Source organism: Ambystoma mexicanum, chromosome 1p (assembly GCF_040938575.1).
Source record: "Ambystoma mexicanum isolate Mex_15411 chromosome 1p, UKY_AmexF1_1, whole genome shotgun sequence".
NCBI classification, from domain to species: Eukaryota; Metazoa; Chordata; class Amphibia; order Caudata; family Ambystomatidae; genus Ambystoma; species Ambystoma mexicanum.
Genome location: NC_090921.1, coordinates 1,233,595,532 through 1,233,623,437, shown reverse-complemented (window position 1 = coordinate 1,233,623,437; position 27,906 = coordinate 1,233,595,532). Strand labels below are relative to the sequence as shown.

Sequence of the window (27,906 nt, the reverse complement as noted above, 5' to 3'; positions counted from 1 at the left end):
CTAAATACAGGGGACCGACGTCCATTTCTGCTAAGGACGCGGGACTCGAGAAAGTTACTACTTTCAGGTAAGCCTTAGTGGGCAATGAAAGCCCACCTACGATGTCCCACCAATTAGATGATGTTCCGTGCTGCACACGGGATGGCACGCAACGCCCAACATTTGATATTTTGAATGTCATGTATTTTCAAAGCGACACGCTTTAGATTCCTTGTGAGCTGCACATTTAAGATGTCTGAAGCTTTCTCTAACGGGCGCTATTTGTTACCATCATATTATATTATATTGTCCTCGACTGTGATTATGCAAGGAAAGACCAGCACCGACTGTTGGCAAGCCTGAAAAATAATGTTATCCAATTAGTGACAGTACAGTTAAACTAGTACACATATTAATTAAGACAAGGAGACAAACCCCTGCAACTTGTTTGAACATATTATTTCCAGTGATACGAACCTAGGGAAAGGGCACTTCTTCAAGCCGACTTAATTTAGGACAACCAGCTAACATGGTCCTTTCTCTATTTTTTCTTATGACTTTTTCTTGTTTTAGATGGGATTTAGCCCAGTACTACACAAAACTCCCAGCTATTATGCATATTTGAACCACGTTCAAGAGTAAGAACAAGTCCCTCGATATCCATATACCACAAGCACATTAGTACTTATACCAAGCTATTGTTTTGTCAATTCTTTTTTCTCCCCCTTCTCAATACCTAACTCACCTTCCTTACCCCCACCCTCATTCTCAGTCTTCTCTCACCTATTTACTTCATTTGACGTCATGTCATTGCATTTTTTGAATCTTTTCCATTTGTACTTTGCATACGTGTCAATATTATGCTCTTTTGGTTGATCTTGGATCCTTGTTGATCATTTTATGCAAATTGGAGACACATGATGTATGATTTACCTTCTAACCACATGCTCTCACATTTTCTATCATTTCTTATTTATTCTATTTGTTCTCTTATATTTTTTCTCTTCTTTGTCATTTGATCATATGACGTTAATATGATGTTTTGTAATTGTTTGTCACTCAATTATGTGCATACATGGTTAAGTTATTATTTTTTGATCACTTTAGATACAAAGATATGCCCTGATTTGAAAAAGGCATTTATAATGCCGAAACACGTGTTATCATAAAGGGCCACCAATGAAACCTATCAATACAACAAGAATCAGTATTCCGGAACGTATCTGTTACTATGGCGCAGTCATTGGGTGTGTGCAAAACATACACTTTTACCTTCACAAATGGAGTAGGGGAACTCTTTTGGCCTCATTACACGGATGGCGGTAAGGATTTACCGGTACCGGTAATATACCGGTACCGGTAAATCCTTACCGCCTTACTACGAGGTCCCTTTGCAGGTTGGGGGATTTAACGGCTGCTTTTTGCAGGCGTTAAAATCCAACCCGCAAAGGGACCTCGGAGCTAATTACGGCACCGCAAAATTGCGGTGCTGTAATTAGCGCCTTCCCCATTCCCATAGAGCCCTATAGGGCAGAAATGGGAATGGGGAAGGGCAATGGTGGAAGGGGGATTTACCGCCCCTCCAACCTTGGAATGGGGCAGTAAATCCCCTTTCCACCAAGGCGGTGCCGGTATTTTACCGGCATTAGTCATGGTGCTAATAGCGCCATGGCTCACCGCCTACCGTGTAATGAGGCCCTTTGTCTCTGTTTCTTGGATACACCAATGCGACATCCCTAAAAAAAATTGCAATCAAAATACTGGTTGCGGATGTCAGACAGTGATATTACTGAAAAGTTCCCTGTTCTTTTGGATCAGTATGAGTTTAGACTCAGCATCACCACTGACAGTTGTTTGATGGAGAACGTACATTTTTGCTGGGGATGGCTGAAATCATTGGTCGTCTGTGTGAAATTGCACAATTTGCATGAAATTGGCATCATGTTGGGAGATTACAAAAATAAAGGGATATGAGTGACACCAAAGTTTGTACAAAGCTTTTTAAAATCACTAACCATGTTTGCGTTTTTTTTACGAATATTTAACTGCTTAAACAAAAATAAACCATTTGTTTAAAAAAGTGACATGGTATTCAAGTACATTCTCACTAAACTGAGAAAAATGAAACATATTGTAATGCATGATATATGTATTTTCAGATCAATCCGTTAATTTATTGTTTAGCAAATATCCATTGTAACACATTTGTCATATAAAGTGTTCTAGAACAATCAGTAAATAAATGTCTGTCCACAAGGTTTGTATGCAAGACCTCCATCCCCTCCAGATCCCAACACCTGCAACTAGTCCACAAATAGCAATTATGCAAATACTAACCAAGATAAGAATTGGGGAGAAAAGAATAATACTTTATTGTATTCCACCTAAAACTGAGGTACCAAACTGAAATTAGTGTTCATAATCATGACCCTTATTTCCAGACTCTCCAACTAAAATCAGCAGTTACAATAGTTACAGTTGAGAAAATTCAGAGAACCCACGGAAGCACTTGCCCCACACCCTTTCTCCCCTGAGCCCACAATAAGGTTCTAATTCTATGGACCTGATGTACAAAGGGTTTGTCAATGGGGAAATCAGATTGGCCTGTGGATGTGTGTTCTATGTGCAGGGAATGTCTGATATGTTGGACATCTTCATCTTGTATCCTGGCTTGCAACATTATGTGTTACTACTGACTTTTGCAATTGTATTTGCTCTCCCCTCTTGCTTCTCAATTGTTTTTGACTGCTTACTCTCTGTTCTCTCCTCCCCTCCTCTCTCCCTTTTCCTATATCCTCCCCTTACTTTCTTCTATGCACTTACTCTATCAGAATTGTCCCTGGAACTAGTATGATAGCAACCTCGTCTGTCGCTCCCCCATGCCCTTACTCCCACCCCCATCCCGCCAGCACTATCTGAAACGTTGTCAGGCCTAGTACAATAGTCTCTTGTTTTGTTCCTCCTTCCCTTTCTGCACCCCTCTCCCTCACCTTTTGTTTTTCTCCGGCTTTACCAGAAATGTCGTCAGGCCTAGTACGGTAGTCGCCTGTCTGTTTCCATTTCCTTCCCACTCTCCCCCTGCCTTCCTTATCTATGTCTTAGCTCTTGCACTATCTGAAATGTCATCAGGCCGAGTACAATAGTTAATTTCACATCCTTACTGTTCATGGTCTGTAAGAATGTTGTTGTATTATCCCTTGTTCCCTCCCTTGCCTTGAAGCGCTTTGAAACACATTGTGTATAGGTGCTATATAAATAAACTATCATATCATATTGGTGTAGACCTCTGGTAGCAATGACAAAAGATTCTCGTATTTGCCTCCAACTCCTGATGAATGTCTTACAAACTTTCTTCATTGCCTGACAGGCACAAACATGATGGGCAAAAGCATCAGTAGTCACTTTGTATCCCATTTTCTATCTGACACAGGAATGTGGGAGCTCCTCCTTTGAGCTAGCAGTCAGATGCCATTTCACATTGGGGCGTACCCTGACCCTGACACTGTAAACAGTGGTCTTCATTCCGCATCACGTGTGAAGCTCACAAAGCACATCCCCATCGCGCCATCTTCTATGTCATCAGCAGAGTGCAGGTTGGTGTTCTTACAGTTTTGCTAGCAAGTCACAAACTGAAAAACTCACCAGGAAGGTCTCTAGCTCTGGTAGAGTAAAATAGCTGAAAAAGTATAAAAGTGTTAGTATATCCAAGATTCAATGGAGGTCTGCAACCACTGTGGGGGCTCCCGATCAAGGAAAGGATATTCTTTAAAACCTTATCCATCACTCACAAATGTCAGTCCAAATCTGCACCGCCCTACGTCTCCCAAAGAGTTTTAAAGTCCTATTCCTCTAGACCTACTAGATGGACCTAGACAGACTTATTCAGCCTAAATCCAAACGGATACAAAGTGGGGGTGCAAGCTTCCCATCAGTGGCAGCTCACCTATGGAACTCTCTCCCCCACTCATCCAAGGGCAGAACAATCCTATCAGTCATTCAGGAAAGCTCTGAAAACCTGGCTCTTCACCAAACCCACCTGACATTCCAACTCCCAATCTGCTTGACATTCGCATACCCTTGTAACTGGCTCTTGAACAAGGCGAATGTATGCCCCCTCTCTTGTTCAGATTTGAGTGTAACTGGTTGTAACAACAGTGCCTTGATGCCTTAGGGTTTTATGCGCTTAACAAATGTGAAATAAAATAATTATGGCATGCATAAGAACAAGCATTTTAAAGGTGTTGCCTGTGTTTTGATGACAGGCACTGGTGCTAAGATACAGCTATTTTCCTCCTGTTATGCAGTCCGCTTCTCAACAGGCATTGCATACATCTCCTTTGCTGAACATTACTAGTCTAGGAGCAAAGCTTGTGAATGAAATGAAACCCCATTTTAAGATGCTACCTAAGCATACATCGTCCATCATGTAGCCAAGGCTGCATTGGTTAACTATATGAGCATTCCTATACTTATTCACACTTATGCAGAAAAAGGATAGCAATTTTGCTACAAAGTAGCAAGAACGTCGTTTTGGGTGAATTAAATGAGCATGGGATTATTGTAATTGCTGAAGATGAGGATTAAGTTAAAAATAAACGGATGGGATGTATGGCTGCCTAACTCCAGGCATCGGAGAATGCAAATTTGATGCGTTTTCGGATAGCCCTCATTATTGTGCATGAGAAAGAAATTGCATACGTTTGGAGCCATTGTATGCAAATGTATCTCATGAATATTAATACGGGTTATTCAGAAAATCTGACATGTGTGCGGCCCTTGAGGACTTGAGCTGCACAACCTCTCATGCAGAGGATGCCATTAGATCTGATAGCCTACTGCATACCCCGGATCTCCCATTGATGAACAATATGGGGGTGCAGAAGTTATATATGCTGGAAGATAATGCATGCCCCCTCTCGCCTATGCCTGAGAAGAGTATAGAAACTAAAGCAGAGTGGGAGATCCGTAGACAGCTATCTGGTTTGGAAAGTATTTTATTTTGTCTCCAAAACAATTTTGCACAGATAATACAGTTAAATGTTTACATGACTTTCGATAAGCACGAAAGTGTACGGACAGATATTTGTTGAAACACAGGAAATACAGGTAAGTATCGACCTCTCTATTAATGAGGTACAATTTCCGAAGTGTGTCAAGCTGAGATGTTCGTGAAAACTGCGTACCTGTTTTCCTTGATGAGGATCTTGTTGGGGCCGCCAGACTGCAGTCTTCTGAGTGATGAATGTGTGACTCGGGGAACCCGCCTCTCGACCACCCAAATGGTACAGGGTGGAGGATGGACAGACTCCCAGCGTCACGGAAGGCACTCTCCTGATTAACGTGACGGTGGGACTGTGCAAGCACAGACAGGAGAGGCAACGGTCAGTTTGAAGAGTAGAAACAAGGCGAAGTCCGAGGTGATGGTCGATGCACCAAGCTGCAGGCGAACTTCGGATAGCTGGTATGAAGATGGAACACCAAGCACCAGGCGGAATCAGACTGGAAAAGGGGAACCAGATTGGAAGGGAACCAACTAAAGGTCCCAGGGGAACCAGAGGGGTACGTTTGAACCCGGGAACCACAGGGCGAGAACAAAGGAACCAAGGAGACTGAAATCAGAACCAGAGGGACCCAAAAGACCCTGAGCTAACTGGACTCCCAAGCAGACAAAAGGGTAAGTAAGCAACAGGACCCTAGGTAGAACAGGGTACCCAGGTAGGCTGAAGGCAGGGCAAGTAGGATAGGATACCCAGGCAGGCTGAAGGCAGGGCAAGTAGGACAGGATACCCAGGCAGGCTGAAGGCAGGGCAAGTAGGATAGGATACTCAGGCAGGGAAGGGTGTCCAGGCAGGCTGAGGACAAGGCAAGGTAACGGGAAGCTGGAATCACAGGAAACCAGGAGCGAGCAACATGAACGAAGCTTCCGCGTTGAGACGCGATTGGCTTCTGTTGCGGCTTCCTTTTATGGGACGCCGGCGCCCGCGAGGCCTGAAACGCAAGCCGTTTCACCTCCGAGCGCCGGCGGACCCAAAACGAGGCTTGGAAGGCAAGCCCTTCCGATCCACGGCGCATGCGCGGAACCGAGACAGCGGTCTCCCGCGCATGCGCCGTAGCCCACCAACAGCGGTTCCTGAAGCTCTCCTCCTGGCGGCTCCCCAGACGCGAAAGCGCGGGTAGATCCGCCAGGAAGGAGAAGGGAGAGCGATCGCACTGGACCTCGGTCTCCCCAGAAGTGGCGTGACAAAGTGATGCACAAGTACAAAATACAGGCAAGTGAGAACAAAGGATTTTACAAGGTGCTTCCCAGGACTATAATAGGTCCGGGGATGCTGAACAGGACGGTGTACACCACACTATCTACAAACACATAAACAATGAGGTTGTGTCACGGAACATCGACACTGGAGTGTTTCGGCCATGTAGGGCTTGGTAAGAGCCCGGAGTTGTAGTGGCCTTCATCAGGATGAAAGTTGATCGTGAGACTGTCCATGTAGGTAATCGTCTGCTGTGGTTGCAGTGGGGACGCTGTGCTTAAAGTCCTAGGGAAATGCCGGACTATGAAGAACCCATGCCCAGGGGTCACATGGGCTGACTCAGAGATAATTTGGGTCCTGCAGGTGGGAGGATTAGGCCTGGAACGTCTAGGAGCGGAGCGCAATGAATGCAGCTGTCCTCCTGGAGACAAAATAAAATAGTTTCCAAACCAGATAGCTGTCTACGGATCTCCCACCCTGATTTCTAGTACTTTATATACAGGAACCTTCCTGGGCAGATCAGGGCTCCGCCAGGCACCCTTTATATATCTTTAGAAGCTAAAGCATACAGGGAAGAAGAGGCACTAACCTTTACAGCTCCGTAATTAAAGGTGCTTGATGTCTCAAAGCGTTAACACAATTATCTGAAGCAATCCATTAAGGAACCTATTAAGTGAACTGCTTATTTATATGAGATTATTTTATTGCTTCATAATTATCGTAAAGATGTGAGAGAATCTATGCAGGGGACTTCTAAAAACAAGATGACAGTAAGTGATTGATTGTCCAAAGATAATCCGGAATCTCGCAAAAGTATTGAGAAAGGCATTTGTTCCTCCGCCCTGCAACCAAATAACAATGTTTCTGCAGAAGATGTGATAGTGCAAAGTCTTGAGCATAATAACACAGTTCAGCCAATAGTCATTACCTGTAAAGAACCTAACATTAAATGTGATATTAGTGAAAAGAGAACTAAATGTAGGAGAGAAAAAAGTACTAAAACGAAAATGTCTCGATTAAAGAACACACAAAGTGCAAAAAATTAATGCAAGAATAAAGGGATTTCCAGTGATACCATCACTGGAAAAAACATTGAGGGTGACTTGATTTTTTTCTAAAGGCTCTATCCAACACTTCCCCCAAATATTATATGACTGGAGTCTGCTTATATAATTGCACCAGTCCTAAAATATGTTGGGGAGGGAGTTTAGTGCCTTTACAAAAAACTAGCGAGTCACCCTCTGTGTTACTTCCAGTGATTATATCACATACAGCTGAATAAAAGGTTACCTGAGGCTTCTGTAATCATCAGTTCTGATGGACAATGTAATATGATTACCCCAAGAGGTCCATAATGATAAAACTGGGAGGAGGAAAAGAGGAAAACATGTAAAAACTCTAAAGGGCTCATTTTCGGGAGGCATGTAATTCGGCAAGGAGGGCCATTACATGTAGACATACACTTAGGTGGGTCCCTGTGTAGTGATATATATAGCGCTTTATAGTATTTATAGAGCTTTAGAATGTACAGCGCTTCACTAAATATGATGACTTTTTTTTGTTGCCAGCAATAATGTGGCACACACATATATCCATTTATATGTTGCCAGTATAACATGTGAATAGGTTGCTGGTGGCATGCAAGGTACAGGATTCATAATACAGCAAAAAGCTCAATGTGAAACTGCAGATAGTAAAAGTGCACCCATTTTTTTTTTCTTCTCTTGAGCACCTCGTGCATAGAAGACTACATTTTTGAACATTATTTATATAACTGACTGACCTAATTAACAATTACTAATCACTAATGCTAACTTCTTAACATTATAATGTAGTCGCATGTACAAAATGAGGTGAAAATACATATTTTGAAATTCGTTTTTCAAAAGTGCACTGGTATTTTCTTTTCTTTCTCTGTCTGTGTTTGCAGAAAGCAGAAAGTATGCGCAAAAGGAAATAATAATTGAAACAGTTGCACGCTGCGCAAAGATTCTATTGTGTAAAAGTGAAGGGCGATGCTGCCTTTCAACCTGATAGGAGGAAAGTGTCTGCAGATATATCATGTAAGCAAAGTGGGTAAGTGCAGAGGTCTGCTAAAGGGAAAACTGACAGAGGGAAGTTAGTTCGTGTTGGCTGGGCTCTGGAGATAGATGTTCTTGGTGTCACTGGCACTGGCTTGGAAGTTTTGCCGTGCATCCCAGACACCAAGATTACAGGGATAGCTCATGCTGACTGGGCCTGTTCTTTGGAGGCGAGTGAAGGAAGGTTGTGTGTGGAAGAGAGCCACAAATATTTCTGGTAAGCAGACACAGTTTAAGTGAGGTTACTGTGTACTGTTGTACGAATGACCGATCTAAAAATATCAGGTAGGCAGAGTAACAAGGGAAACCCTCTGCATCTTGATTTGTCACGTGTCTAATGTTAAAAAGCAATTCATATTTTTTAAAAGAAAAAAGCTTGTTTGCTCTGTTTTAGTATTCTTTCTTCTTTTCTTTTTGTTACAGATTATGGGAAAATGCACATGGTAAGATTGTTATTGTTATTTGTATTTGTTTGCAATACAAATAATGTATAAAAGCAGATTGTGTTGAGTTTTTTTAATATTGCATTTGGGATTGTATTTGTGACACAGGGGAGATTCATTCTCTTTGGTAATACATTTGTCAATTTGCCCATGCAGATAGAATAATAATCATGAATAAGCAGTGATAAACAGGTGTTTGCGTGTGTGCCCTCCTTGCATGTTGTTGGAAGGTATCTAATATAATATAGATTGCTGGAGTTCCATGAGCCAGCAATGCCTATGGGCACCTAGATCGCTGGTGTAGATAAGCCAGTGATACCGGCCACGAACTGTAGGTGGCACTCTATATAAAAGTGTTGTGTCCCCTTATGTATATAGGTCCAAGGCCCTCTATAGATCACTAGGAGATATTCTAATAGAAAGGAAGGTTTTGTTTATGATGGAGTTATAATGTAGGGAAGGAAACTATGCTCACCACTAAATAACCTATTACCACAAAATACCACCAATAGTATATATTATTAGATTCTGCAATATAATATAAGAAGGTATGGTCACTAGAGTGATATGAGGCCAAACCCAAACTAAATGCAAGGATAAGTATTACCAAATTACTGCTCATCTTTTAGCAGTAAGAAAATACTGCCAAACCCCAAGTTTACACAAAATATCCTACCTACATGGTGTGTTGGCCAGGAAAGTGGCTATAGGGCTCCTACTGGGCGTGGCAAGTGTGTCTCACACTACCATATGTGCATGAAAGGGAACCCATTTCATGATAGCAGTGTGACACTAAAAGTGAATTTTAGAATGTCTCAAACGGAGGCCACATGCCCAGAGCTGGTGTAATATCTGGAGGCAAAGCTATATGCACATGGGACATTGTCATCAAATAATGCCACAGAATGGCATGACCGCATCTATGGTGAAGTACAGAAAGAACCATTAGACAGCATTTTTGCAGAAGGCAGCATAATTCAGGTCTGCCTTTTGAGACTACTAAATGCAGCTGACAAACGTGCAGAGAAAGATTGCCTGATACGGCTATGTGCCAAGATATGGTTTATCCTAAATAGATCCCTGTGAATGCAAGAAAATGATTCCAAGTTGAATATCAGGTTAAAAGCTGATCTGGACGGAGCAAGTGAAAAAGAGGAAATGTTAAGAGCAGAATTGGAGGTATGTCAAAAGGACATGCAGTCAAAATGTAGAGATCTCAACACTCAATTGTCTCAAAGCAAGAAGCAGTTTGAGGATAGTGAACAAGAATTGAAACACTTGAAATTGTTGGTAGACCATATTAGACAAGACAAAGATGAGGTTTTGCAAAAAGAACATTTTGAGAAAGAAAGTGATCTCCAAAATGCTGAACAGGAAATGGTTAAAATGTTTCAAGAAAGAGACAAGAGAAACAAAGATTCAATGAATGCCAAATGCAAATGGGCGATTTGCAGGAGGTAATTAGTATGATGACTGATGAAAACCACTGTTTGCGTAAGGAGGCAGATAGAGTGCAAGGATTTGGAACAGAAAATATGCATTTCCAGGTCCCAAGATAGACGGCAATGGAGTTGAGGTGAATCCTATTTCTTCACAGAGAGCTAGTGCCCCAGTGACTGGGTCGGTGACTGAACTTGGCTGCAGCACCCTTGGGGATTTGATACACCCATTGGGGGCCGCCACTAATCCCATACACCCGAAACCATGGTGGAATCACAAAGTAGTGCAATTCCTTGCATAGCAACAAGTAGCCCCATAAAAATAATGAAATCAATCAAAGCTCTGATCAAACCATTTAAAAAAGGAGGGGAGTGCTCTATAGAGGATCACTTAGAAGCGGTGCACAATATATTTAAGGCCCTCCAGATACCCAAGGAACAATACAGGCAATATTTTCACTTAACTCTGGATGCTCCCACAGCCAGCATCATTAGAGGGTTAAATGAACAGCAGAACAAGACATGGGCAGAGTTTGAAAAAGAGATTGGACATCATTTTTCTCCTTTCCAATCATTGCAAGAGGAAAAAAAGGTTGCATACACAATTACGGCTGGGCCTAACACGTCACCTCGCCAGTTTTTACAAGATTTAAAAAGAGCTTTTTCTCGCTTTGATGTATCTTTTGATCCCAATTCCAAAGAGTTTTAAGCTGCCTACTTCTATGGGCTACAGAAAGACATCATATCACAGTTAGTCCGTGAATTTGACCATGGCAAGTCCCTTGAATGGATTGTACACCAAAGTACAAAACTATATGAAGTACTCTATTGTCCGCGTAGAGAAAATGATAAAATGAAAGACACTAGACCAAAATCTAAAGAACGCTCAGCACCAGTGATGGAGATCAGGTCAGCCAAAATGTCCCTTGAGTCTGCTCAAAGTCCAGGTAAAAATAATTTGGCACCTGAACAAAGGGGTAATCAACAGAGATCGGGCCTCATTCCGAGTATGGCGATAAGGGATAGCGGCCACCGGTAACGAGACCGGTGGCGGTGATCCCTTACCGCCATACTCTGAGTTCCCTTTGCACCCTTAACGCCTGCTTTGAGCAGGTGTTAAAGTCGAGGGCGCAAAGGGGCCTCCAAGCCAATAACGGTGACCGTAATGAACGGTCACCGTTATTAGCATCTTCCCCATTCCCATTGAGCCCTATGGGGGCTCATTTGGGAATGGGGAAGAGCCTTGGTGAATGGGGAATTACCGCCCCGCCAACCTTGGAATGGGGCAGTAATTCTGCCATCCACCAAGGCGCTGCCGGTCCGGGTACGGCGTCAACCAAGGCGTTAATAGCGCCATTGGTTAGCGCCGTACTCGGAATGAGGCCCATCGTCACTCCCTGCACCAATGTTTCAATCACATGATCCTAGTAATAAGGAGAGCTACATTAGCTATAGGTACTTAGGAGACAGGCCCCGGGCAAGATATCGGCCTGATATGTCAGGTATGAACAATAATCAGAGACAAAGTCAGGATCAAAGAAATAATGGTCCCTACCAGACATTGGGGACACAGAGAAGATTTGACCCTAACACCATGATATATGGTAATCAGGATAGACCCCGATATGCGGATCGATTTACTGAAAATGGGAATCAACATAGGGGTCAGTACCCACAAAATGAGAGACGGGACATGAGGCAGAATATGAATTATGCTCCATGTCAATACAATGAATCACCACCACCAGGGGACTACAACCAAAGGATGGGCGCACCCCGCTCCCCTCCACATATGAATCAAGAGTTCAGAAGCAATCCCAACAGAAATCGTTCTCCTGAGAGATATCAGAATAGATTCAATCAGGGGGAAAGTAACCAATATCGACCTAGGGCACAGAGAGAGGATTCTAGAGAAATGGAAAGATTCCAGTGTCTCAAGGCCCAAGTGAAAATGTTAGCTGAGCAAATAGGAAAGCTCTGTACAACACAAAAAAAGTCATCAAAGGAGGGGGCAGAAGGCCAAAGCAATGACCGGGTGGTTTCTGACAAGTGACTAAGTATTATTGATACCTGCAATGCTAAGAAAACAGATTGCCCTGATGTGATTTTGCATAATGACTCTGAGATGCCTAATGATTTAAAAATGAAAGTACCGGCAAATGAACATGTGACAGAAAGTGCAAATACATCTAAAAAAGAAGTTTGGTTTAATCTGGAGCTAAATCAAACAGTAGAAATTTGCACAAATGAAAAAGAAAAACATGAATGTCCAAAAGAACAAAGGGACAGATTTAAGAAAGACAGCTCATGCACGGGTAATACAAGTGAACAGGGAGTAAGTGTGGATGCTAGAACCCCTTCCCTGGGCAATCGAAACACTAACCAAACACAGGCAGAAAGAATAGGTATTCAAAGGGAGGGTGCAGATCAATCACCTGAAAAGTTCTTTGAGCCACAGATTTTCGAAGAAGTTAAAAAGACTGGTACCCTACCAAATAACCACTAATGCACAGAATTAGAAAATGGCAAATTACCAAGTGATGATTTTACACATGTTCAGTTGGAGGATTGTAGTGTGAACTCTGATGTTCCCCGGATGGATGGGCGAACATTGGCCCCACTCCAAAAGACCTCTGAATATGGGGAAATGAATAAAGTCTCCCACACAGAAATGGACAGAAAGGAGGGAAAAATGCCTTTCCATTTACCAATGTGCTTAGCCAAAAGTGAAAAAGGCCTGAGAAAGGTGAGTCCTGAAATCAGTAAGAATTCACACTTTTTATGTGTATTGGAAGAAGTTGAAGACAGGTATTATGCTCCCATCACTGTGGAAGAGAAATGCAATACATTTGCGATGATTGACACCATCACACAGGCCACAATTATGTCCAAAGAATTGGTAAAAAGTATCAATGAAGGGAGATCTCCACAGAATCATATCACAGTGAGGCAAAGTGAAGGTCCAGTGCATAATTTTAACGGTGAGGAGGTGCCTATTATAGGTGTTACCGAAGTTAACATAAAGATAGGAAAACACAGAATGAAACAAGAAGTATTGATCACATTCCATTTTTGATGGGGAGAGACTGCCTGAAAAGATTGTCTCCTCTCATAGATGGGGTGAATGGAGTACTGTGGTCCTTAACCAAAAAACCATTGAGACCTATGAAAATAAAATCACAAAACAGCATTATAAATGGGAACACCATTCGGGTATGTCAATAGTGGGAGTGTGTTTGGTATATTTTTGAGAAAGGCTATGCCTGATGCAGTGGAAAGAGGAACTATAGTTTATGTGGATGATGTCCTGATAAATAATGAAAGCTTAAAAAGCCATTTTGATGAAATTAGACATTTTCTTCGCCAATTGCAAAAGGCGCTGCCAAAGTATCTTTACAGAAAGCACAATGGTGCAAGAAAAAGGACTGAACATGGACTAAACCCACAAAAGAAAAAGGTAGAGGCCATACAGAAATTAAAAGACTCTAGAAATGTGAAATGTTTCAAAAGTTTATTAGGAATGACGGGATATAACAGGAGGTTTATTGAAAATTATGCTGACATTACTCAACCATTGACTAAACTACTGAAGCTGAATACACCCTGGAAATGGGAAAAAGAGCAATCTGAGTCAGTGGCTAAATTAAAGGAATGTCTTATAAAGGCACCATGTTTAGCATACCCCATAAAGAACAGGGATTTCTTTATAGAGATAGGTTTCTCTGAACATTGCATGTCAGCAGTGTTATCTCAAAAACATGATTTGAATCACAAAACCATTGCTTATGCAAGTAAGGCATTTCTCAAGTTGAAATTAAATTCAGTGAATGTGAAAAGGCCCTTTTGACCACTGTGTGGGCGTTACAGCATTTCCGCCCCATTATTCAGGGAGAAAAGGTCATCATTGAAACAAATCATCAGCCATTGCAATTTTTAGAGAGTAAAATGATTAGGTCAGGCAATCTAGCACAGCCCAGAATTACTTCGTGGCCATTGGCATTACAAGGCGTTCCCATAGAAGTGAGATATGGCCAACATAAAAAGAGCCCAGTTGCTCAAGGATTGACAGATTTACATGACTGTGTAGCTGAACATGTATCAAATGAAGTAGAAGTGGAATCTAGTTTACAGGGGTTTGAACAATCACCACACAAAGCTTTTGATGAAAAGACATGCAAGGATTTGCCAACTGTATATGTTGACGATTGTGCTTTTCACATTGAAAATGACAGTAATAAACAATTGGTATCAGAAATAGGAAATGTCTGGTTGAAATGTGAAGGCATTCCTAATATAGGGATGAGAATTGGGGCTAGGAGTAGTCAGGTAGCGGAATTGGCAGCTATTTATAGAGCAATTACTACTGCAGTTGATAATACATTTTGTGAAATTGTCCTGGTGACTGATTCTGATTATGCACGAAATAGCTTTGTGGAATATTTCCCTGGCTGGAAAGCAAGAGACATGATTACGTACAATAAAAAGCCCCTCAAACATGGAAAAATGATACAGGCTGTAGATAAATTTATGTCAGAGAATGATTTAACAATATGCTGCAGAAAGATTTGTGGACATTTAAAAACTCCAGGAGACGATAAGGAGGGAAATGATAAAGCAGATCATTAAGCCAAAATTGGGGCTGTGATGGGAGAGTTGCTACCTATTGAACACTTACTTGGTGAAATACAGATTGATGCAGTTACACCCTCTAAGGCTCCAAAAGAGGTAGAACAACCAGTAGTGCAATGGAGTTATGATACACCAGATCAAGACCTGATTAAGGCACAAAAGATGAACACATTTTGGGAATCTATTATAATCATTTGATAGACCCTGAACAAAATCCTTTAACTGAAAATTATTGTGCGGGAAAAGAAGAGTTGAGGGTGCTATTAAAGAGTAAAAAATGAATTAGACTACAGGATGGACTCATGATTAGGGAATCCATAACAGGACAAATACAGTGGGTGGTACCCCTTTCATTCAGAGGACTAATGCTACACCATGCATATGATGCAATAACTGCAGGACACAGAGGTTCATAAAAAACATTAGAGATACTGAAAGATTATGCTTACTGGCCACATATGTCCCAAGATGTGGAATTATATACTAGGGGATGTCTAGTTTGTGCCCAATTCAAACCCGCTTCTCCAATGCATAGAGTTCCGCTGATGAAAAGAGGGTTAACCCTTCCATGGTCAGATTTGCAAATAGACTATGTAGGGCCTGTAATAAGGTCGAGCAGGGGGAACCGTTATATTTTGTGTTTGGTTTGTTTGATGTCAAAATGGATAGAGTGTATTCCTGCACCAGATTGTAGTGGGTTACCACAAAGAATAGAATCAGATAGAGGAAGTCATTTTACACGCGCTTTAATGAGTAAAGTGTGGCAGATACTGGGGGTGAAAAGAAAACTGCATATTGCATACAGACCCGCCTCTTCTGGGGCTGTTGAACGTTGCAACGAAGCAGGTTCCAGCTGGGATTTACGTTTACCTCCTGTTTTGATGGCAATCAGATCAACTCCTGCCAAAGCAACAGGTATCAGCCCTCGTGAGGTGTTGACAGGTAGGAAAATGGTGTTGCCACAACATTTGTTATACAGGACACATGAACAGACACTTGTAAGCGCATGTACAGTTCATGAATATATGGAAGAATTGAGGAAGCATTTACAACATGCATTTGCTTTTGTGTAGCGGAATTTGGAAAGGGCTGCTGACAGTGCAAAATCATATTATGATAAAAAGACATCTGTGAAAGAGTATAGTATAGGGGATCAGGTATATATATTTAATTTTGGAAAGGGTAAAACGAAAAATTATAAATTTCTGCCGGCCTGGCAGGGGCCATTTCAAATCATAGATGAGGGCCCTCATTACAACCCAGGCGTTAAGGGGTTAACGGCGCCGTAAAAGGTGGCGGCGCCGTTAAACCCTTAACGCCTGATTACGAGGTCGCTTTGCGGGTTGGAGACTTTAACGCCTGCTTTTTGTAGCCGTTAAAAACCAACCCGCAAAGGGACCTTGGTTCTAAGTACGGTGCCGCAATTTGCGGCACCGTACTTAGCGCCTTCCCCATTCCCATTGAGCACTATGGGGCAAAAATGGGAAAGGGGAAGGGCCATGGCGGCATGGGGAATTACCACCCCGCCAACCTATTAGCACCATGGTCCAACGACCTGGGTTGTAATGAGGGCCAAGGTGTCTCCAGTGGTATATAAAATATTAAGAACAGAGGGTGAAACGGTAACAGAGCAATTTGTTCATGTTAACCAAATTAAGCCCTGTCATCTCAAACATGAAGTCAGGAGGTTTGAGCAAGTAGAAACAGCTCAAGTGCCCTGAGTACATGAAAGAAAAACACATAGTACCCTACATAATATCCAATACCAGAGAAATAAAAATAGATGATATGATATGATATGGCATTTGTAACGGGCCTATACACAAGTGTTTCAAGGCACGATGAGGCAGGGAGGGGGAACAAAGGGAAGACCGACAACAATCCTACTAGGCCAGGTGTCATTCAAATCGCGGAAGTGCATAGGTAGAGAGAAGGGAAAAGTGCAAGGGGAAAGGGAGGGGGGAAAGTGCAGTACAGGGTAAGTAGAATAATAATAAATAATATGGCCAGCTAGTGGCAAGTGCAAGGTAAGTGCAGAAAAAGAGCTGGGAAGGGGGCTGTAGGGATACAGAGACAGTCCCGCAGTCCAGGGGTTGTCAGTGCAAGGGGAGAGTGGCTGGGCCAAGGACCGAGATCGGTAAGAGTGGCCCAGTTGCAGATTCAGTGCAGTTCAGTCAAGTATTAGCAGGGGAGAGGGGGAGAGAAAGCAGAAGCAAAGAGGAAGGTTTTGAGGTGCTTCTGGAACCAGAGATGGTTCTCCTCAAGTTTAAGGGAGGCAGGAAGGCTGTTCCAGAGGGAGGCCCCTGCTGCGGAGAGAGATCTACCCCCAACTCGTTGCTTGGAGAAGCGGCTGACGCCTGAGGGAGTTGGAGACGGATGAGCGAAGAGCTCGAGAAGGAAGAAATCTAGGAAGAGAGAGTTGAAGGTATTTAGGCCCCAGGCCCCAGAAGACCTTGTGGACAGTGCAGAGTGTTTTAAAGTTAATCGTTGCAGCCACTGGAGCCAGTGTAGCGATTTCAGTCCTGGAGAGATACGGTCCCTGGGCTTGAGGCCATGGACAAGTCTTGCAGTCCTGTTTTGGATAAGTTGCAGAGGGCGGAGTGTAGAGGCAGGCAGATTTCAATAGAGGCTGTTACAGTAGTCCAGCTTCGAAAGAACCAGGGCTCGGGAGACAGTGAGCTTCTGGGGGAAGGAGAGGAAAGGAAGAATAACTCTGAGGAGGTGCAGCTGGTAGTGTGACTTCTTAGAGACGTCAGATATGTGAGGAGAGAAGGAGAGTGTGGAGTCGAAGGTGACCCCAAGGTCTTTTGCCTTGCAGGTAGGAGCAGGAAGAGGGCCAAGAGAGGCCGGCCAGAGAGCTGCAGGGAAGGCGGGAGTGGGTGTGCCAATGAGTAGAATCGCAGTCTTACTGGCATTAAGGCAGAGGTCATTGGCGGCACACCATTCCTGGATAGCAGACAGACAGTCAGAGAGGAGGGAAGGAGAGGAGGCGGCCGAATGTAGCCTGAAAATGAGCTGGGTATCATCCGCATAGCACTGAAAGTTGGGGCAGAGAGCGCCGATGCGGTGGGCAAGGAGTGGCAGATACTGGTTAAACTGCCAGGGAGAGAGGTTAGATCCCTGGGGGACACCTCAGGTAGAGAAAAAGATGTCAGAGAGGAAGGGCCCAAGTTGGACCTGGGAGGGTCGATTGGAGAGGAAAGAGGTCAGCCACGCCAGACCCTGACCAGTGATTCCCAGGTTATCGCGGAGGCGGTTGAGCAGGATGGCATGGTTGACAGTATCACAGGCAGAAGAGAGATCGAGCAAAATGATGTTCAGGAGAGCAGCTTCTGGCAGCTCTGAAGCCAGACTGATGGCCATGAAGACTACCAACAGATTCAGCATGGAGATTAAGCTGGGAGATGGCCAGTTTCTCCAGGAGCTTGCCCAGGAAGGGAGTGATGGGGATTGGGCGATAGTTAGCCGGGCAGGAGGGGTCGGAAGAGGGTTTCTTAAGAAGAGGGTGCACAAGGGAGTGCTTAAGGGGGGATGGGAAGACTCCAGAGGCGAAGGAGTGGTTGCAAAAGTCAGCCAGGGCAGGAGCCAGGGAGTCGATGTGGTTTTGGAGGAACAGGAGTGAACTTGTTTTGACGAGACTTTCATAGATCGGACTTGTCTTGAAACCTCGTCAGCAGAGAAAAGGGGAAAGGCAGAGAAGGAGGGAGGAGGGGTGGCTACAGAAGGGCCAGAGGTAGTGCAGGGAATAGAGGGAGGGAGGGAGGGAGGTGATAGGAGGAGAGCGAGGACAGGATGTCCTGAGTTTTAGAGATGAAATGAGAGGCCAGTGCCGTGCAGAGGGCCTGGGAGGGGACAGGAGAGGTAGAGACTGCAGCAGGGTTGGCCAGCTCCTTGTAGATTTTAAAGAGTTCGGCTGAATTGTTAGATGCCGCAGAGATGCAGGCTTGGATAAGGGATCTCTTCTTGGTGAGAACGGAGAGCCGGTATTGTCTTTGGAGCAGGCGGCAGGCCAGTTTGTCAGAGGATGAACATGAAGCACGTCATTTCCTCTCTTCCACCCTGCACTTGCGTTTTAGGGTGACGAGATCCGAGTCATACCAGGAGTTACATTTGGATTTGGGCTTCAGGCGGATTCTCATGACAGGGGCAAGGATATCAAGAGTATCGGATATAGCAGAGTGGAGCGTGGAGAGCGCTGTGTCAGGGTGGGAGTCAGCCGAAGGGGGGGGGTGGCAGCGAAAGCCTCAACTGACACGCGCTTCATGGGTCGGATGACCGAGAGGCTGGGTGGCAATGATGGAAGTGGATTTGCCTGTGGGGTGGGGTAGGGAGGGTGAGGTGGGAAGATAGGAGAAAGTGATCAGTCCAGGAGAGAGGAGTGGAGAGAGGGGAAGGTCAGAAGAGATTAGGGCATCAAGAGTTTGCCCTGCAGAATGAGTCGGCCCAGACGGGAGAATAGAGAGAGAGAGGGAGTCGCAGAGGTCGCAAAAGAGTCCAGAGGGGGGACAGGAGGCATCCAGGTGGATGTTGAAGTCTCCAAGAAAGAGGAGTTGAGTGGTTGAGGACAGGAGTGAGGAGGAGAGGTCTGCCCACTCGGAGAGGAAGGACGAAATTTGACCAGGTGGCCGATAGATAGTAGCCATGGTAAGGGAATGGCCAGGAGTGAGAGAGAGTTGGCAGACAAGGTATTCAAAAGAGGAGTAAGTCTGCATTGGAATGACAGTGGCAGGAATCCACTCAGGGAAGATAAGGGCCACACCCCCCCAGCACGATTGGGACTGGGCACAGAGAGGATCTTGTAACCGTCAGGTAGGAGTGTGTCAAAGCTGGTGACAGAGCTGGCCGTGAACCATGTCTCAGTGAGACTGAGGACGTCAAGGTTCAGTTCCTCAAGAAGGCGACAGATGTCAGAGGAATGTTTGATGGCAGAGCGAGAGTTAAGAGTGGCAATGTGGAGAAGGTTGCCATCCTTGAAGGACTTCCGGGGAGGGGTACAGATCAGAGGTACGCCCTGCGGATGTGAAGGAGCACAAGAGGGGGCAGTGAGGGAGGGTGGAGGCAAGGTAGCCAAGGACAGAGGAGGGGGGACAGCAGGAGAGGAAATGGAGTTGATGAGGCACGGGAAGTGTCAATCAAAGAGGTGGAGGTTGGCCTGAGAGCCTTGGACCAAGATGGTCCCATTAGTGTAGACATTAATGATGGCCTTCGAGGAGTGGAAGGAGGCCAAGAGGACATCCCAACGGGTGCCACCATTAATGGGAGAAGAGGAGAAAGGAGAGAGAACAGAGACCATATGAAGGGTCCATAGGTCAGGAGAAGGCACGAACAAGAGGATGTGAGTGAGGGTTTCCTTGGAGGAGGCACTGGTGTAGGTGTCTGCGATAGGGAGGCCTGGGTTGGAGACCAGGATGTCCTTTTTAAACTTTTTCCTACCAGATTTAGTGAGGAGAGCAGGATAGTCAATGGAGAAGCAGTTAGAGAAGATAGGCGAGATAGAGAGCACCATGGAATAGGGGGGAGGCGGGAGACAGACGAGAGCAGGGGACAGGGAGTGAGCAGCAGCCATAGTTAACACAATTCAGAAAAGCAGTAAACACAGTAAATGCATGTTAGATACCCAGTTGCGAGGCCACCTAAGTATGAGAATCCTGCGAGGGGAGAAAAAAGCCCTAGGAGACCACAATTTGCAGAGCACAGTGAACACAATAAGAACATATTAGATACCCAGTGGAGAGGCCACCTAAGTATGAAAATCCTGCGAGAGGAGAAAAAAGCCCAAGGATACCACAATTTGCAGAGCACAGTGAACACAGTAAGAACGTATTAGATACCCAGTGGAGAGGCCACTTAAGTATGAGAATCCTGCGTGGGGAGAAAAAAGCCCTAGGATACCACAATTTGCTGAGCACAGTGAAGTGATAGATGTAATTCTTGTTGTGAAATAAATGTAAATAAAAATATCATAGGTGATAAACATTAACAAAAAGGGGGCTGGTGCAGATGGTATTATTTTATTACTGGTTGAAATATGTTTAATGTATAATGATGTTTTGTGTATATGGTTGTTTTCTCTCTAACATTTACTTAGTTTCAGAGACCAAAGAAAAAGGACGAAATGTTTTGGACTAAATATTTTATTTTCGGTAAAAGGGTGAAATTGGTATTGTGCTATGTACTTAATCTGTCTCTTTTCTGGTTAATTTAGAATGACTAACTGTATTTTGAGGTTGGAGGTCACAGGACCGAAGGACACGGGAGAGGATAGAGTCCTGGAATCCGTGGGGAGAAATTCCGAAAAAACCCTGGGCGGGGGTGAAGACCAAGCCTGTTAAACGAATGTCATTGATGATGGCGCCGGCGATATGGATGACACTATTGATGATTGTAGGGGATCTCAAAACTATGGAAGCACAGGTTATTATTGAGCCCGGACCAGCATCTGGCATTGCGGTGGAAGAAGCGCCTGGGTTCATTATGAGCAAGAGAAGGATGATCTTTCAGCATATATATGTACCCATGAATCCTGATAGTTTGTTGGAAAAGCACTTTAATAACACTGGGATCATGGTTGATCAGACTAAAGAGTGGCTAGAAATGAGAAAACAGGACGCTAAGCAGACAATAAGAGATATGTTCATGCAATTAGAAAAGACATTTATTTTTTTATTTAAAATTTGTTTTTGGTGTACACACTTTTACAAATAACTTCATAAAATACATTTAGCATTTTACATTAACACATCTTGAGAAGCTAGATCCTAAAAAACATAGGAAAAAACTTTTTTCAATGTCAAATATTCATATCATAATTTTCCAGCATTTGTTTTTTTTTTTGTTTTGTTTTGTACTAAATAGCAAAGCAATCTTTTTCCATTTCGGTTCTAATATAGTTTACCAGACGGACCGTTGCAATAATAATACAATGCTTCCATATGCAGTTTCTTGCAAAAATAGTATTCACATTTGTGAATTCTTTCAACATGCGTACCCTTGTTTTTTCAAAATGAAGACAATATAAAAATAGATGTTTTAAAGATTCTACAGTTTCTTTACAGAATCTACAAGTTTGATCCATTTGCATATCCTGATTCTTCATCCAGTGTCTGGTTCTGACTTTGGTGTGAGTCAGATCCAATCGAAATAACATATATGTTCTTCGAATCATTTTATCTGGACAAAGCATTAGGTATTTCAAGCGAGGACTTTGTCGATGAATACATTCTGCATATTGATCAAAGGACGAGTAAGACTGTGCTTGTGTTATTCACTCTGCCCAATCGACAATGAACAGTTTTTTTTTTCATATTATTTTTATTCAAGTCAAGGTCATCTGCTCGTATATTGATCTTATCTAAGAGTTCATCCATTCTCTCCTTAAATTTTGCGATGGATAGAGGATAAATCACCATAGGATAAATACCATTTTAGCAAATTCTGTATATATAGAATATCTTGGAGGATCTAACATTTTAAAATAGAGTGTCAATAAGCGCCAGTGATAGCGAGCCGCTAATGATGTTAGTCCTAATTCATGTCTCAAAATGGCATTAGGGAGGCACAGAGGCAAGCCTAAGGTATTCTTCCATAAAATTCCTTGTAAGCGGTTGAGAAAGGGTCCCAGATCTTCTAAATGTAATTTGACCCCATATAATAAAATTGCTTCAACTTTTTTATTATAGTATTCATACAGTGGAATCAATGAAAAGTTACAAAATTTGTGATAGATCATTTTCATTTGTCCTTTAAGGGGTCGCATTTTCTCAATAAATTGTTCCTTGGCTTTCTTTAAGGAGATGTTATTTGACATCTTGTATCCCAGATAAAATAGTTCTGGTACCACCTTTATATGTGTTGCCTCCATGTTCCACGTAAAGTGGCGTAATTTCTTTCTATTTGAGAAGATCATGATGTTTGATTTTTGAGGGTTGACCATGAGATTGTTCTTGTTTCAGTACGAAAGGAAACTCTCGAGCTTTGCCTGTAGTCCAGAGTGTGCTTTATCAAATAGAAGAACATCATCAGCATAGGCTGGCCATGATAACTTGAGGTTTCCTAAGCAATTAGTTTTCATTTCAAATCTCATCAAGATCGGCCATGTACATGTTAAATAGTATGGCTGCCAAATTACATCCTTGCTTTACACCAATAGTACCAATAGTACTAGGGATGGCTTCTTTAAGAGTACCTTCCCGATTTATTCTTACTTTGAAATTTGTTCTATAGTGAAGCATAGAGATCAGAGTTACTAAATATGGTGGAAAGTTAGCACTTAACATTTTTTTCCATAGTATCCCTGACACAATCAAAATCCACGTTTAGGTCTAGTGAAGCAACAGAGATAGGACTTTTGTCAGATGCTTTACAGGATGCTATCAAATGAGCAAGAATACTTGCATTTAAACTTGTCCCCATTGCTTTTCGGAAGCCTACTTGGGCTACACTTAGACAGTCGGTGTTGCGGATCACAATCTCTATTTCTTGGAGAATCAATATAGAGCATACTTTGGCTGCAACATCCATTAGGGCTATAGGCCTAAAGTTATTAGGGTTATCAATGGGCCCTTTTTTGTGTATAGGTATAATAATGGATGTGAGCCAAGAAGATGGATTTTTTTTAATTCAAAATATTGCTTAGAAAACTTGTGCCCAGAATAAGGGGTCATCTTTTATAACACAAGGGGGCAAGCCATCAGGGCCAGCGCGTTTAGACACTTTTAATTTGTTAATGGCATACAAAATATCTTCAATGTCCCATGGACAAGTATCAGGAATGTTTGCATATAGTGGAGCACTTTCTAAGTAAGAAAATGCAGGCGGAATTGCATATTTATGAAGAAAAAAGGAGGTCCATGTTGCTCCATCGATTGCTGAATGGAATTCTAGATATTGATCTTTGTTAATAGATCTCAGATGTTTCCATATAGCTTTGGGTTTAAGTTTGCATAGCATCACCACCATATTTTGGCTTTGTTTCAGTAACGTATGTGTTCGAATTTGTGATATATCATTTATAAATTGCATGAGTATCTTTTTTTTTGCAGTTGTAAAACAAGTCGAATCATGGAGCACAAGGGACTTACTTATTTTTCTCAATTCCATATTTGTTTTGCGTTTAAGCTCCAATATGTCCTGAGAGCCCTGGGGAATTGTGTTTTTGTTATAATCTCGGGATTTTTGCAATACAGCTATGGATCTTAGATGAAAATCTATCATCTTTAGATTGCATTGCTTAATAGATTCCATCTCTTCAGATATCTAACTCTTGCATATCCAGATGTCTCGATTAACAAGAAAAGATATTTTTCTACAAGTGCTTATATTCCAGTTAATTGAGAGCCTTGTTATATTGCTTTGGATCATTGATAGCGTGGAATCACATACATATTTAGTGATTCTGCATACCATCAAGGAGGTAATCATTAAATGGTCCCCCAGTACAGAGTCTATCGTACTTGAGAGACTCATCCATACAGATAGAAATTTAGAACCCACCAAGTAGTCAATCCATGGGCCTCTTTTCCATGTATATGCCTCATGATTAAGATCCGGCTCAATGGTATATAAATCATGACTATCTAAATATTGTACCTATTTTTCTCCTTTTTCCTGTGAAAATCTAGCGTAAGCCTTTGATTTGCCCTTACTTTCAACCTCCAATGCAGATAGGAAGGTTGCATTACAGTCTCCTGCAATCAGGATTTCTGCTTGTGGAGACTTTTCATAAGCCTCCTGTAACAATGTGTCAATTATTTTGCATGCTTTTACAAATGACATGCGAGACAGATTCCAATATAGTGTAATCAAGAAGACATTGGGGCCGATTCATGGAACAAACGTGCGCCGAAAATCTACGCGCAAGCAGGCGCAAGCGGAAAAAAACAGGCGCACGCGTGCGATTCATGGAAGTCCCTGCGCGTGTACACCCCGGGATGTGCGCCAAACCCGTGCATGGCGCACAAGTCACTGCAACATCCCGAAAGGCATGCGCGACGCGCACAGTGAAAGCACACAACCTCGGCGCATACACCAGAAAGTGGGCGGGACACGGGGCGTAATGCGTGGAATGGGGAACAACGCGCGAAAATAAGGGCGTAACTGGGGATGTACTGCAGGGAAGCAGACGGAACGCCCACACGCACTCGAACCATACGTATTCATGGAATCGAATAGGGCAAAGCCACGCACAGCCAAAGACACGCACAAGCCGAAACACGTCCGCCACACGAAGGCAGGCGGTAGCGTCCCTGCGCATTACAAAAGTGGCAACATACAGCAATTGGGCCTGTGCGAGCGGGCTACGTGTATTTCAGGGGTTCACGTGAACTTTTCCACGCGATCGGGCCTGGGGGAGCGGGTTACGTGTATTTCAGGGGTTCGCGTGAAGTTTCTCACGCGATCGGGCCTGGGGGAGCGGGCTATGTGTATTTCAGGGGTTCGCGTGAAGTTTTTCACGCGATCGGGCCTGGGGGGGAGCGGGGTACCACTCACCGTCTGCCTTGCGTGTAGAAGAACGCGTAGCCAACACCCGCTGTGAAGTAATAGCGTGTGAACCCCAACGGATGGAAAACACACGCACCGCACGAAAAGCACGTACAGAACAGTGTAAAGGCACGCAGGATCTCCAAGCCCTGCCAGGGCAACACCCGTGCGCAAAACGTCACAGACGCGCTTACGCTGTAAGGGCCTTTGGTCCAATGAAATCGCGTACGCGTGCTGACGCGCTTACGCGCTAAGGGCCTTTCCTCGATTTTCACGCTGACGTGCAGGATTTTCACGTGCCAAATCACTCCGTATCAAGCTGGCCACGCGAAAACACACGGAAGACCACGCTCCTGCCCAGAAGGCCGAATTACTGCCCCCCAGTGCCCCGAGCAGCCTCCCACGTGCCATCTGCTGCTGCCTGCCTGCCTGCTGCCACCGTGCCCTGCCATTTGGTGCCTGCACATCAGCCATCTGCAGGGGTCCAGTTGCTATGTCCACCCCTGCTGGAACAGAAGACTCCCGACTCAGATAACATCGCTCCACAGCCCAGGCCCAGGACCCAGTTGCCCACCCACTCCTGCCCTGGAGTTGCCATGTCGGGCACATCCACATCTGGCACCAGTGGCAACCCCCGGCCAGAGGGGCACCAGCTTCACTGCCACCGAAGTTGGTGTCCTGGTGGAGCAAGTCCTGGGGCAGTATGATGCCCTCTTCGGATCGTCCCGCGCCAACAAGGAAGGACGGGAGATCGGGAGATGATCTGGGCCGACTGTGTTGTTGCCATCAACGCGGAGGGGGTGGCAACCCGCACCATCCAGAAGGTCAAGAAGCGCTGGGAAGACTTGAGGTCCAGGACCCTCATAAAGGCCCGGCGCCTCGTGGAGGGGGGCCAGGGCCGCATGAGTTCCATCCAGATGAGGGTCCTGGAACGCGTACACCCAGCGCTCCACGCCCAGGTCCCTGAGAGGGAGACCCGTCTGGAGTTGAGCGGTAAGTGGCCAAGCATTGCTGTGTGAGACAGGGCATGTTGCAGTGTGCTGGTTGTCTGATACTTGCCTGTATGTGTGACATAGGCCATGTACGCATGTATGTGTGCAGGGACATAATGGTAATGCATGTGCGACCAGTAATGTGTGAACCGCACGGTTGTTGCATGTGTTTAAATGCGACATGGGGAGCCCTATGCAGATTGTACACATGAGAGCATGGCAGTCTCTGTTCCTGGACATGGGTGGGGGTGAGGGATGGGTGCTGATGCCAGGTACATATATGGTATCCATGTCTGTGTGCCTGACCTGCGTGTCTGTGACTTGTGAATGCCATGGATGCATGACACATGTCTGTGACAATGTACAGATTCACTGATGCAGCCTAGTCATCCTTGTATCCACTGTGATTGGGGTGTACGGGGCCAGATGGATGTGACTGAGGTGAAGTGTGTGCATGTGATAGGCATGACCCATGATGCATGTGAGTTCCATTACATTGTATGTTTCGGGAGTCCATTGGACATGTGTGGAAATGTCCATGGCATGCACCATGACTGTCACTGTGTGTGTTTTGCCTGGACTGACACATGTGTTGTGGAGGGACATGATGGAAGTGTACTTTGACAGTGGCACTCATCTGCTATTGCTTCCTGTCTAGGGGACCATTGTACAGTACCCTGATGCTTGTGTTCTATGTCTCCCTCTACGCAGCGGCTAGTGAAGAAGAGGGCGGAGACGGCGCTGTGGTGCAAGGCGGCGGGGATGCCCCCACGGCTGCAGCGGAAGGGGTGGGTGAGCCCCCACAGGGGCCTGCTACGGCGGAAGACGGTGAGGAGCCATCCAGGTTGGTGGTTTCCACAGAGGAGGAGGAGGCCGCCACTGAGGCGCACATGGGGCCTGGTGGGGGCATCCCTGATGGTGCAAGTGGTGCAGTCCAGGGGCAGGGGCAGGAGGCAGCACAGGTCACCGTGGAGGGGCCTGTGCATGTCGCTGTCCCTGACCCTGTGGGTGCACCACCATGCACCAGCAGGGATGCCCCATCCCAGTCCCGTCCGCAGGTAGAGGGGATGTCCATGTCATCTGACTCCCCTCCACCTGCGGACGAGGGGACCCCTGGCCGTATGGAGAAGGTCCTGATTGGGGTCGGGATTCGCACGGCTGTGATTCGTGATGCCGTGCATGCTTCCCAGGAGGAGCACGCACGTCATCACCAAGAGCACCGTGCCAATGTGGCCCAATTGGGATCGTCCATATTCGGGGGTTTCCTGCATGTGTCGGCCAATCTGGCGGCCCTCTCCTCCTCTGTGGAGACTAAACGCCAGTCGTTCTCCTTGCCGTCTTCCGGCCCAGATGCCACCAGGGCCCCCTGTGGACCTGCCCTGACCAATGCAGCCAGCTCGGTGGGGATCCCATCCCTGCCACAGTCGGGAGTCTGAGGTCCAGCAGGGGTGGACACCACAGCAACTGTACCCCAGCAGATGGAGGATGTGCCGGCATCATCAGGCAGGGCACGTGCACGACGGCGTCGGTGGATTCCATCAGCCTGGATGCCGTCGTGCTGGCAGAGGCAGTTGTGTCGGAGGCAGCAACAGAGTCAACGTGGGAGGCAT

General features: G+C 44.8%; 1 long non-coding RNA gene across 1 annotated transcript; it reads left to right on the top strand.

Moving 5' to 3' along the window:
• Positions 1-22,603, top strand: LOC138573063 (uncharacterized). Its single transcript, XR_011303918.1, has 3 exons — positions 1-67; positions 3,410-3,572; positions 21,031-22,603. It is a non-coding gene; the product is annotated as an uncharacterized lncRNA (long non-coding RNA).
• Positions 22,604-27,906: the final 5,303 nt, after the last annotated feature.